Source organism: Polistes canadensis, unplaced genomic scaffold (genome assembly GCF_001313835.1).
Source record: "Polistes canadensis isolate GaletaPanama2010 unplaced genomic scaffold, ASM131383v1 scaffold_147, whole genome shotgun sequence".
In the NCBI taxonomy this organism is placed as follows: domain Eukaryota; kingdom Metazoa; phylum Arthropoda; class Insecta; order Hymenoptera; family Vespidae; genus Polistes; species Polistes canadensis.
In genome coordinates, this window is record NW_014569694.1 from 135048 (window position 1) to 148441 (window position 13394).

At 35.7% G+C, this 13394-nt stretch overlaps 1 protein-coding gene across 1 annotated transcript in view; it reads right to left on the bottom strand.

Moving 5' to 3' along the window:
* Nucleotides 1–13394, bottom strand: part of LOC106788666 (protein vein) — a 152347-nt gene that overhangs the window by 120859 nt on the left and 18094 nt on the right. The gene's annotated exons all lie outside the window — the stretch shown is intronic.

Genomic DNA, 13394 nt, shown 5'->3' on the forward strand with positions numbered 1-13394 from the left:
GATCTCGATACGCCTATTGCTAATTTTCTTTTTTTCTTTTTCAACAATCTGACCTCGGTCAAAGTTCAACTTGTACGTTCTCGCTTCTCGATTCTTTTATCCTTCTTTACCGACCCTCCTCCTCCTCACCCTCACCTCTTTTCTTATTTCTTGCAGTAGAAAAGAACTCGAGACTTATTTTCATTACTTGAGCAAACTTTGGTTTTGTTAAAAGATACTTTCTCTTTCTCCGAAGATGAAAAGTTAACAGTGTGCCGTAAGAATTTATTCATTGAAAATGCATTCGAAAGAGAACTAGAGAGAGAAGGATAGACAGAGAAAGAGAGAAGAAAAAAAGAAAGAAAATTAAAGGAATGAAAGGGAAGTAAAATTATGTCTATAACTAGAATGATGAAGCTCGTAGTACTCGGAAAGTAAAACTTTAACGTACCTCGCTAATTCATATCTAATTTTGAATACTATCTTTGCCTTTTACTAATTCCACGTCATCGTAAAAAGAATAATGCTCGATTGAGAGATATCGAAGAGAATCGAGAGTAACAAGAGATGAAAGAGAGAGAAAATAATTTATAATTATATAGAAAAGAGTTGCGATGTTGTGCGAGTTACAATAAACGATGATAAAAAGTGCTTGGGACAAAAAATTCCACTATGTGCTGTTTTCTTTTTCTTTTTTTTTTTAAATAATATATACATCACAAGATTATGTCGTTATTATTACAAATGCAAATAGAAAATGTAAGAGTAATATACGCGCGATGCGTAATCATTTTACATAACGCAAAAATAATAATAATAATAATAAGAAGAAGAAGAAGAAGAAGGAATATCGATAGAAATCGTTTGAGAAACAACACAAGAATATCTAAAAATCTTAATTATATTTTTAAACATCGATAAAAGTAATTATACAAGACGTGCTCGTAGACTAAGTAAGTAATAATAATTATCTTTTTATTTTAGTGTCGTATGGAAGATAGATAGACGCGGTAAATATGAAAAAGGGTAAAAATACGCGAGTATCCTTTTAAATTTCGATCTGATGAAGCTTTAAAAGAGCTCGAGTTAAAAGTAGAGGAAACAAAAATAAAACAATAGAAAAATGAAAAGGATTCGATTCTGCTCGAGAATTTCATTTGACGTTATGAAGGTAATTTTTAAGGGATGATAGTTCGCACAAACTGGCATACGCCGACGTCTCGACGTTATAGTAAGAGAGTATAAAAAATGCTATATACATATATATATATATCCACACTTTTTTCTTTCTTTTTTTTCTAGAAAGTACGTAAAAGTGAGCATGTCGTCGCCACGTGCATGGATCATCACACGAGTTTCCTCTCTTTTTCTTCCTCTTTTTATCTCTTTATCTCTTTATTTTTCATCCTTTTCCCTTCGTTTTACTCTCTATCTGTCCTTCTTCCTTCCTACTATTTCAATGGTCCTGCATTGCCGTCAACTGCACTTCCGTGCGTTTTCATTACGGATTCATTCAAGAACGAACGCGAAAACCGGAAAGATCATTCCGGCCCGACGTATACATACAGAGAAAAGGATAGAAAAAGAGAGAAAATGAAAAAGAGAAAGAGAGAGAAAGAGAGTTAACTGTGACGCGACGACGAGGTAAAAGATAAGCGTGCGTGCGCGCGCGCGCGCGCACGAACGCAACCACGTCGGCGTGACGGCCGTCGATGAAAGGTAAGTTTCTATGTAAAACACGTCACCTGTTTTGTCGGGGCTAACTCTTGTGTGTCTCTATATATTTTTATTCGTTACTCTCTTTCCGACCACCGAGTAAATTTCTTCTCTCTCTCTCTCTCTCTCTCTCTCTCTTTTTCCTCATTTTTCTCATTGTTACTTTTAAATACAACAATTATTATTATTATTATTATTATCATCATCATTTTTTCTTTCTCCCCCCTTTTACAATTATTTTCTTTTTTATTTTCAAAAAGAATTGTTCCATTTTAACTCCAGCAACCCTTTTTCCTCCCCTGCCTCCCCCATCTCAACCCCCCGCTTTCCGGATTAAAGTATACGAGGCAACGATCTTACGCACCATGAAAAATGCATTGTCGTTGCGTGTGCACGTGTCCGTGCGAATTGGAACGGTGAGAACGAGAAAACTTCGACTTTGGCTAAGAACGACATTTTTCTAATACGAGTTAACGAAAAATAAAAAGTAAGTAATTGAAAATAAAATATTAAAAATATAAAATTTACCGTCGCGGTCGTTGAACTTCTCTCTCCCTTCGCCCCCCCCCCCCCCAGCTGTTCATTGCAATATCAATCGTGATCAACCGAAGACAAATACGTGTTTACATTTTAGCAATAACGATATTTCATACTTTTTTACACGTCAATCTAACTGGGAAAAATATTGTCCGATGTGTCGTCTCTCTCTCTCTCTCTCTTTTTTTTCATTTGTTTTTTGCATTATTTATTTCATTGTAAATATGTTTCCTCGTGCTTCGTCGTCGTCATCGTTGTGGTGGTGGTGGTGGTGAACGTGTTAAACAAAAACGATCGTGTTGGGATATTGTTTCGAATTTTTTATATATTTTTTTTTTTTTAACACGTCGAATTTACTAACGGGAGTTACAATTTTTTTGTTATTTGCGTATGAAAAAGAAAAAAAAAGAATATAATTATCGAACGAGCTTCTCCGAAAGAAACATACCCCCGGCGTTCAGCGTGTAGATACTGCAAATTATACAAAAAAAAAAGAAAAAAGTAACGAGCATAAACGTTGCAGAATGATGCAACGTAAATCCTTTCTTCCATCAGATCTAAAATTGAAAACCATGCAGACCACTCCACCCCTTTCCCCCATTGCAAACACATTTAAATTATAATCCCTCGATGAAATTTAAATCCAATCCGGATGAAATATCAAAAAAGAAAAAGAAATGATATAATACACGTAGTACACATTTACAAAAAAAAAAGAACCTTAATCGCATCCAACGATATTCCTCCAGTTAAATTTCTAACAAATAACTCTAAATCAAATCCGCGATTATTTTCTCAACACTTGTTGCACGTACCTAAGAGAAGAGAATATAATGAAAAAAAAAACAAAATAAAAAAACAAAAAAGAAGAAAACACTCGGACGTCTCTTAAGAGGGGTGGAATTCTCTATTCCACCACCCCCTTCCCCCTAGAGTTTATAATTCTTAAACAAAAAAGATGTGAGTGTTGGATACGCAATGGTCAAAATCAAAGGGAAACGCGAACAAGTCGAATACAGGTGTGCAGGGAAGTATAGTAAGTGCAATCGGGGATGGCATTCCGATGGGAACGATCGAGAATAGAAGGATGCAGAATACGCGGGTGTGTTAGGGACACAATATAGATAGATAGATAGATGCTATGCAACCGTTGGTTATCGGAGAATATCGTGGAACCGTATCGGCAACCACCGTATCGCACTAGGATCTGCAACACGGTAAAGATACTACTCCCGCGAGACGATCGGACGGTTTCACCTCGCCACCGACAAACAAACCGACTCGAAACTCGTCGTAATGGGCGTGCGCGTGTGGTCGATACCTTCTTCTTCTTCCTCCAATCCCCCCTCCCCTCTCTACTACTATCCCTTTCTATTCCTATTCCTCTACAAACCTTCTCCACTCTCTACAATGAATAAACGAGAATTGTCTCGAGAATTCAACTCGTCCTCTTTCCCCCCTCCCTCCTTCCCCCCTTCCCCGTTTCCTTCCGATTTATTTTAATCTCTCGATCTATCCGATATTATACGAGATACGTCTCTGTGCGTGTGTGTGCGTGAGTGCACGTATTATACAGCAAAGGGGGAGAAGGTTTGTTATATCGGGTTAAACTTTATCGTTATAAATAATTTTCCCGACGGTTTTATTTTTGTTTTTCTTTTTTTTTGATTTTACGAATATAAATGTGTAATTAAGGAAAGAAGTGTCTGTCATGATTATTAAACAAAGAGTACATCCGATCGAGGGAGAGAGGGAGCAAGGGATGAAGAATGTTTTTTTATCTAGGTTTGATTTATTTTTTTGTCTCAAGAGATTTCGATGCTTATATGTAGTTTATTTTTCGTTGTTGTTCTAATGTCATTTTAAATATAAAAAGTATAGAAAAGGATAAAAGTATAAGAACTTTGACGGAGTAGTCATGTGTATGTATTATATTTGTTCAATTCGATTCGAATTGTTAAAATATTTGTGAGATATAAATGATATAAAAGTAAATGAAAATTATTCGTACTCATATATTATGTTTCTTCTATCATCTAATTATCTTCTATTACGATTCTCGTTTGTCTACGTTCGCGCGTAAAAAAAGAAAAAAAGGAAAAGGAGAAAAGATGAAAAAAAAAAAAAAGAAAAAAGCAGGAAGAAAATAAAAGTGTTTGGTTAAAATTATGAATGCTGTATTATCTTAGAGCCGACCATGAACTGTAGCAGATTTGATATCTTGAATTTATCTAGGAATGTCTTGTACGTGCGTAGACTTATCGACCATACCAATCCCCGATCGATACCCGAGGTCAATGGCACCCCAGCATTGGTGTCAATGGTTCAAATGATCCTCTGACATGCTAAGATCGTCGAATAGCACGATTACGAATGCCCGTATCTTGAATGATAATACGATTAGGTATAGCGAGACCAACGTCTTCGGTTAGTCTGTGCCTTATTGTTTCGGAAATGAAACCTTATCATATTTCTCGGTTCGTTGAGTCAATATAACTAGATATATGATAATCGTATGAACGATGTATAGAGTTTTCGGGAGGGAAGGGAAAGGAAAGGGTTCGAGTCAAATGTTACATAAAAAAGTTAAAAATATTTGTTCTATTTCTTTGTTCGTAATTGGTATGCATTCTTCTTCGAATGATTTAATTTTTCTAATGATTTCCGGTCAACCAGAACGAGGTAGTACGTTTTCGACACGAAAAACAATTTTTTTTTTTATTTAAATTACTGTAAGATATGTCAAGCTTTCAAACGCACGCGAGTAATTTAAGATCCTATTAATATTACCAGAGTTATTATATGCGATGTTAAACCCATCTATCAGGAGAAAAATACGAAGAAAATTTGTCCCCGATCTAACGCTTAAGATCGTCTTAAAAAGTTTCTCACATTTTCTTTTAGCAAATTTTACATACGTTATTGCTATTGTTATTTTATGTTAATTTAGTGAGTAATACACATTATAGAAAAAAAAAAAAAGAAGAGAAGAAGGTAATGGAACATGAAAATGGATCGTACATTATTTAATAAAAAAAAATAACATACACACGTATCAAATGTAAAAGTAATGTGCGTGTAAAAAAAAAAAAAGAGACAACAAAACAAAGAAAAAATAAGAAAAAGAGACATATATTACAGTGACTATTACTCATACGTATGTATAGATGTCATGCATGCATATTTCATCGTTGGCGAGTTACCAGATGATAATACTTTAACGTTTCTTCTCGTTAAACGCGATAAAATTGCGAGAGAAAGAGAGACAAAAAAAAACAAAAAAATAAAAATAAAACAAGAAACCGATAAAATGGTTCACGAATCATACGACGAACATGTATTACAAGATAACGATAATTGTAATATAAAAATAATGTGATAAAAAAAGTTTATTAAACGTAGATGAAGTCTTCTGTACGATTTGGTGGGTAGTGTTATCGAATAAAAAGAAATATAAAATGAACGTTGTGGTTGTTGTACGAGGTCAGTATACAACGGGGCGCTTAAAGGCGCTCTCAATCGTTTGCATTTCATATGATCCAGTACGTAATCCTTCCTGATCGCTAGCATGGTCTTTGCTCGTTACTAGAACGACTATCGTAATCGTACTCGTCTAACTCGTGCGATCGAATGCCAACAGGTCGAAAGAGCGCGCGTTTAACGATTAGTCGCTTAATTGGCGCAACTTCTACGTCCTTGAGTCAGTTATATGGAAAGAACACGGTCTCGGTTTACCGAGGACGTTCTCGTAACACCGCACAAAGAACCAAAAACCGTTTTCATTATATTTTCATTTTGTTTTCTACTAACGTTAACACGGTTTGTTCATTAATTAATTCCCCCAAGTCATTTTATTTTCATTTTTTTAAATTATTTCATCGAATTTTTTCTTATATTTAACAGTTTTTTTTTTACAAAAAATAACAAATAAAAAAAAAAGAAACATTATTACAAGTTTACATATCTGTACGATTATTATGGGATACAAATTGATCAACGTAATACGATTAGAAAATTTGCAAAATTATCTAAAAGATGAACTTCTATTAATTTCAATCAAAGATCCTTATATCTTTCCCGTATAAAAAGATATAAAAGAGAAGAATACTTTTTCAAAGTTCACCCATCGATCTATCGGGTCAAGTCTCTCTATCCGTGTATTATTTTTCTCTAGTATTTTATTCGATCGAGTTTCACGATAAAATTATTTCGAGATTAAGATGTATATAATGAAATAATATAACGAGGTAATATAACGCAAAAGTAAAGATAGATTGATAATAATGAGATAGATAATAAATGCCATAAGATGCCGGTTAGAAGGGTGTTTGCAGGGGGTGGGAGGGGGATCGAACAGACAACTTCCGAGAGCCGAAGACTTTGTTTCTATAAGTACTGTGCGCGTACGATGAGGGGAAAGAAAAATAACAAGAAGAAAAAGAAGAAGAAAAGAGAGAATAAAGTGTAGGAGGGGCGGGGGGAGGTGGACGGGGGGAGGGAGGGTGGAAGTAACGTCACGATCCATTTCTCGACTTGACCGAGTCGGTTGCCGTCTAAACGAGGCGTTAAGGTAGAACGTTTCCCGCGGAGGCAAACCGGCAAATAGGCGTTGCACTTTAGATCGCTATCACTGTGGGTAAACATTTGAGAGCGTTCACCATCGGTCCGCCTAACATAGAAAAGTAGGAGTTCGGCTCGTATATCAAATGGTGTAACAGATAAAAAAGTTTAGCTCTTAAGCGTGAGGTTATCTCGCGGATTCTTGGTAAATGTTTCCCGAACGAGAAAAGAGAAAGAAAGAAAGAAAGGAAAGAAAGGAAAGAAAAGAGAAAGAAAGAGAGAGAGAGAGAGAGAGAGATAGAGATAGTGTGAGATATATACACAAAGAGAGTGGGTGAGAGAAAGAGAAACCGAAACCGTCTGGTTTAATCTACTCGACCATTACCAAGTGTGTCTTGTTTGTCGGTAGTCACGCGGATATTGGAGAAAGAAATCCAGCTAAAACAATATTCAAGAATTTTCCGATACTGACTATCTATCTATCTTTTTCTGTCTCTCTTTCTATCTTTCTTTACCACGCGAACGAACAAGCTCGTAATGGATTGCAGATCGATATCGATGAGACGTAACGACGTTTAATGGACAAACTATCGTCGTATATGTGCTTACACGATCTAACGCGATCGATCTTTCTCTCTTTATTTTCATTTTTATATTATTTTATTTTATTTTATTTTATTTTATTTTCTTGTCTTTTTCTTTTTTTTTTTTTTCTTTGACATTTAACATGGGACGGAAAATTGATGAAATATTTAATATCTATAGAGAGAGGTAAAGAAGAATTTTGGTGTCGTGAGAAAACATTTGTATTAATAATGCATAGCATAAAAATTTGTCATTCAAAAAAGAAAGAGAGAGAAAGAGAGAAGAAGAGAGAGATCGAAGAATCAATATTTAGCAAGATAAAGGATCGTTCGCACGAAACCCCTACGCGTTTACTTTCTCAAAGTATGAATTATTCCCGGGGATCATTTTCATTTTGCAAGAACTTGAAAATCTAGTAGAACCCGACCGACATTGGTGCCGAAAAGAGAAGAGAGAATTTCATAATGCGCCCCTCGTCACTATGTCGGTTCACTTTCTCGTAAGAAGAAAAAGGGGATATATACATATATAAGTATGTATATCGAGGTTAAAGAAAGAAAGAGAAAAGGGAAAAAGAGGGCGAAAGGAAAACAGACAGAAATAGGATGTCGTTGCTGCCTCGAAAATGATATCTCTCTTTCCTCTAACTCGAATACACCAAACTTTATTCATCGTATTCGCAACAAGGAAGGAAAGATAGATAGAAAGAGAAAGAGAGAGAGAGACAGAGAGAGAGAGAGAGAGAGAGAGTGGTGGCACGACTATAGAAATGTGGAGAGATTGTATATCACTCTCTACGATACAAATTTACTACTCGTTACTAGAAAATATAGTAAACTCGACTAGGTGATCTATGGGTCTTTCTAAGAGCCAGTATATTCTATGACTTCGTTATTTTACGATACGTGATAGCGATTGCTTGCTTGCTTGTTCTATAGACGATTGCACCTTCGAAAGGTACCGATTTACCGAAAAAAAGGAACACAAAAAAAGGAAGAAAAACAAACCGTAGGAATAAATCGATTGGTTAAAGAAACGAGACAGGACGTATTTAATCAAACCAATTGGTATTCGAGAACTCTGCGTAGAATCGATTATATATGTTTACTTCGATGCAGGAATTTCGGAAGAAGTTAAAAGACATTTCTTTACGGTAGCAACATATCAAAGTTTATTCCTTTTATTCGGTTCATGGGAAACTTAGTTCATTATAATAAAGATGATACGAATTTCGACGTTTGCTTCATTTCTCTTTTCTAGGATTATGTAGGTCCTCTTGAGAAACGACGACGACGACTAATAATAATATGTATATGAGTATAAATGTGTGTGTGAGTGTGTGTGTGTGTCTGTGTAGGTTAAGTCATACTTCCCGTTTTCTAACGAGCTTCACGAATCATAATATTTTCCAACTTGAGCGAAAATTATTCTCAACTCGATCGACACGTGCATAGAACGTGAAAGTTCTTAACAAGAAATCCAATCATCAATTTCTGCTTATATTCCTCTTTCGTGTATTCAAAAAGCAAGCAAGTAAGCAAGCAACCTAGGAAGAAAAATACGCGCGCGAGCGCGAATATACTAATGTGTAGTTAGATATAATATGTATTATATGTTAGCGTTAATTTGTTAAATCCTTTAATACGCGAAACGATTAATGAAATCTAACTAAACTGACTAATTAAAATATGAAATATACGAATTTACAAGAGGCAAGTAGTTAAGGTACGAACTACGAACTTTGATCCGTAGATTAGATACAATACAACGGTACAACTAACATTATATTGATTTATAATGATAAGAATAAATAAATACGAGAATTGTTATAGATAAAAAAGTAAACTTTAAAGATGGATCATATTTCAACCTTGTACTTTTAATTACTCGCCCTTTCTCCTGAATTCATAGACAGTCTTGTTATTTTATTAAAATTACTAGTATTAACCTATAATAAAATATTTCTTCTATGTTATCCCAAGAACGTTTATGTTAGTTATTTCGAATAAAATCTAAGGTTTCCACGGTTTAATCGAATAATACAATTTATCATTGACATATATGTACACACACACATATATATCTCTCGGACATACTAATAATTATAAGAGAATATCGTGAAATTTATCTTACATTAGTAAAGATCGTTAAAACAGTAAAATATCGTTAGGCAAGCCCCAAGTTTGATTTCCAACGAAATAACACAAATTGTTTTGATAAATATGTTGAACTCTTGGATCGTAGGAAGCAAGACTCATGGGTACGGTGACTCGCTACCGAATGCGAGGGCGGGTGTTTTAGTAAAGCTCGGTGTTTAGTAAACTGGCTAGTGCCTGTTTTATTATCAAGCGCCAAGCTGACGTTGAACGCGTGAAACGCGTGCCAACTCTCTCCGGTCAAGGGTTCGTTTGTGCTTCATCCACGCGACGAATATATATCAAATCGGACTTTCTTCAAATCTCCCTTTCTTCTTCTTCTTCATTGTCGTATATTCTCTTTCAAATAATTAATATTCGAATTTAATTCAAAATCAAAAAGACCAAAATTCAATCCCATACACAATTGTTAAGAAAATACTTAAACGATTTCGATGGAAACAAAATTGGGAGGGGAAAAAAATATTCAATTAAAAAAAATAATTATTCAAAAGCTTCCGAGAGCAGCTGAATATAATATTCCTCTTGGTGATGACGGTGACGGTGGTGGTGGGAAAAAGAAAGGATCGGGTCAGGGAATATATCTAAAGTAATAAGGATTTTTCTCTGGTTCGTTGGTCGGTCTACGGAGGGACGTAGTGGGGTAGATTAATTAGAACTAATGAAACTACGAGAGTGACGGGGGAAAAGTATTTCGTATTATATATGTAGAGATGTATAAAAGCTTATGTTCGGTGGCCGGCATTTGCGAATGAGCGAGCAAGAAAGCAAGCAAGCAAGCAAGCAAGCAAGCAAGCAAGCTAGCGATCGTTACCCCGGCGACTCCGATCTTCGCGAGCAACCCCGTTTTTCGTCGTGAAATAACGCACCGAGGTGGCTCGTAATCTCCGGAGATTCTCTTTGACGACGGTAGTCTCTTATATATATATATATATGTATGTGTGTGTGTGTGCGCGTGCAAGAGAGAGTAAAGAGGAAAGGATCGGACACGTTCGAGAAAGAGAGAGACGAAAGAAGTAACGATGGTGAAGAGAGGGGTGGTGGTGATGGTGGTGGTACGGTGTAAAGAAAGATCCCTGGTCTCGAGCGCGCAATATACTCACACGTACACACACATATATATATATATATATATATATATATATATATATATATACACATACATTTATCAGTGTAGATAGAGGCCGAGATCGTGCGTGACGCGTCGTCGCGTAGGAGCGGCGCACGCTCGGTGCTCGGCCGACGAACCAAAATAGAATTTCGAAATAGACCCAATATTTTCGTCGTCTCGCATTTGCGCCACCTCTTCTCTCTTCTCTTCTCTCTTCTCTTCTCTTCTCTTCTCTCTTGCCTACTACCATCGTTGTCGCGGCGAGACCGTACCAAGGGAAGAAGAAGAAGAAGAAGAAGAAGAAGAAGAAGCAGCCTCTTCTCCGATTCCCAGATTTCCCTGGACGCCGAAAAGAACCGAACGTTTCTGTTTTTTATTTTTTTTCCATATTTCTACTTCTTTCCAGTAACACCACACTCTACGTTATACTCAACACTCCTGTTTTCCTAGTATCAGAAAACTTTTCCCCAAGTCGCGTTCAACGCGATTCACTATGAAATCTTTCACTTCTCTTTCACCTTCTTTGCCATCCATCCTTCCTTCTTTCCTTCACTTTTTTTTTCTACTTCTTTTAAACCGATAGGCCAATTTATTATTTAACCTTTTTTTCCTTTCTTTCTTTTTCTTCTCCCATTGAAAATAAAAGCTACCCTAATAATTTATTTCTTTTGTTTATTTGTATCCTTTCATCGAAACTCGATTTTATAACTTTTGAATAAATACTTTTGCGGTTGCGGTAAAGGGGAATATTCGTAACTTCGATATTCGAAGCAGAGTTTTGTTTTGCTGAGGAATATGTGTCGGGGCGGGGGAAGAAAAATCAAAATAAAAAGGAGCAATAAAAAATCGAACAAAACTCACTTTTGCGTTGGTATCTTTTTGAAAAAAAAAAAAAAAAAATACGCGAAATACGGTTGTGGAAAAAGTTATATCGTCAAATTTTTGTTCACTTTATTCGACAATACTTTAGGTTTCGAAAGAATCATAAATCTTTGAATGAAATCGTCCAGCTGTGTGTTCGATTGATCTTTATTATATTTTATTTACAAACGATACGTTTTTCTTATTTTTATTCGATTAATATGACGAGATAGATACGCGTATTTGTAATCGATAATTCGTCGTAATGATTTCTCATTTACTATCGCATTAAACTCACGTTTTAAGATGAATGTTCGACGATTTCGATAAGTAACGATTGTGTGGAAATATGATTAATAAATAAAGTATTTTAATCGATTTATCTTCTTTAATACGAAATACCCGATAGTAAATAATTAATCCATTAGTAAGTTGTTAAAACGTCGATAATGTAATTACTCGTGAATTAAACGCAAGAAAATAGGGCTTGTGTACTTAGTCGAATATATCTAAGCACAAATTTCCCCGTTAGTAATTCTAGTTAAACTCGAACGTTTTCTAACTTAGGCTAATCGATTAGTATGTTTCTTTGGTTTTACCGCTACCGTCTTAAACAGCTGTTCTCTTTGCTCCGTTCATTTCTCAACAATATTCTTTTTAGTCCTTCCTTCGCGTAAAATAAGTATAGAAAGAAATAAAGAAAGAAAAAGAAAACGAAAGAGGAAGGTTTAAAGTACGATGGAAAATGCATTTACAACGTCTAAGTAAATAGCCTTCCGTATAGACGACGCGTCAAATGTAGTCGTCGAGGAAAAGTGATTATGAAAAAACTTCTCGAGAAAAACCGATGGAAAATTATTCATTTCGTCGAGTTAATGGAGGTAGTGGTATTAATGGTGTTGGTAGTGGTGATGATTGTTACAATAGTAGTAGTAGTAGTACTACTAGGATATTTCGAAATTAAAATACCTCGACGTGTTGTGTCGTTGAAATTTCGAGTACCTTCAAATGCTTACTGTCGCTACTTGTAACCCCATTGGAAGAAAGTAATTATCAAAAGCTCTCTCTCTCTCTCTCTCTCTCTCAGAACAGGAATAAAGATTCTAGACTCAATTGTCTTATTTTTAAATACCGCGAGTTTTAATTCATTTATATTTTTTCCATGACATTCCTAACCATTGAGGAGTGATTTCATTAAATTAAAAAAAGAAAATAAGAACGAAAATAATAAGATTTCATAATCGACAATTAAGAATATAATTATCATGGAAACATTTGACTAATTACATTTTAATTGCAATTATATGAATATAATATCGTTTCGAGATCGAACGAGATCGGTCTTGTCGACGAAATAAGAGGTAAGATCATGATTAAAAGAAGAAGCAAATACAAGGAGCAGAGAAAGAAAGAAAGAAAGAAACAAACAAAAAGATAGAGAGAGAGAGAGAGAGATAGGGCAAAGCAAACGAGTTTGTTTTCTACGATTTTCCCACAACGAACATGGCGATGCGCGATGGGCAGCATGAGAGCCCGTATAGAAAGATAGGTACATACACGGAATAACTGAAGACACCATATAAACACAAGACAGTACAGTTCCGCGAGCCGAGGTACGCGGCTAAAAGGTAGAATCCCGGTCGTCGTTGGATCCGGCTGCGGGTACTTGGCCTTATACGAAGATCGTCGACGGTGAGCTCGGTGCCAGTTGACCACTGCATTTGATGCAAAGAAAGTAAAGACGGGGATCAGCCGATTTAAGAGCAAATGCCAGCGACTGTCCGTCTCCAGGCGACCGCGGCGACAGCGACAGCTTGATGTGTCTTTTCTGTGCACGATCTAAACTACATAACATCCAACTATATATATATATATATATATATATATAT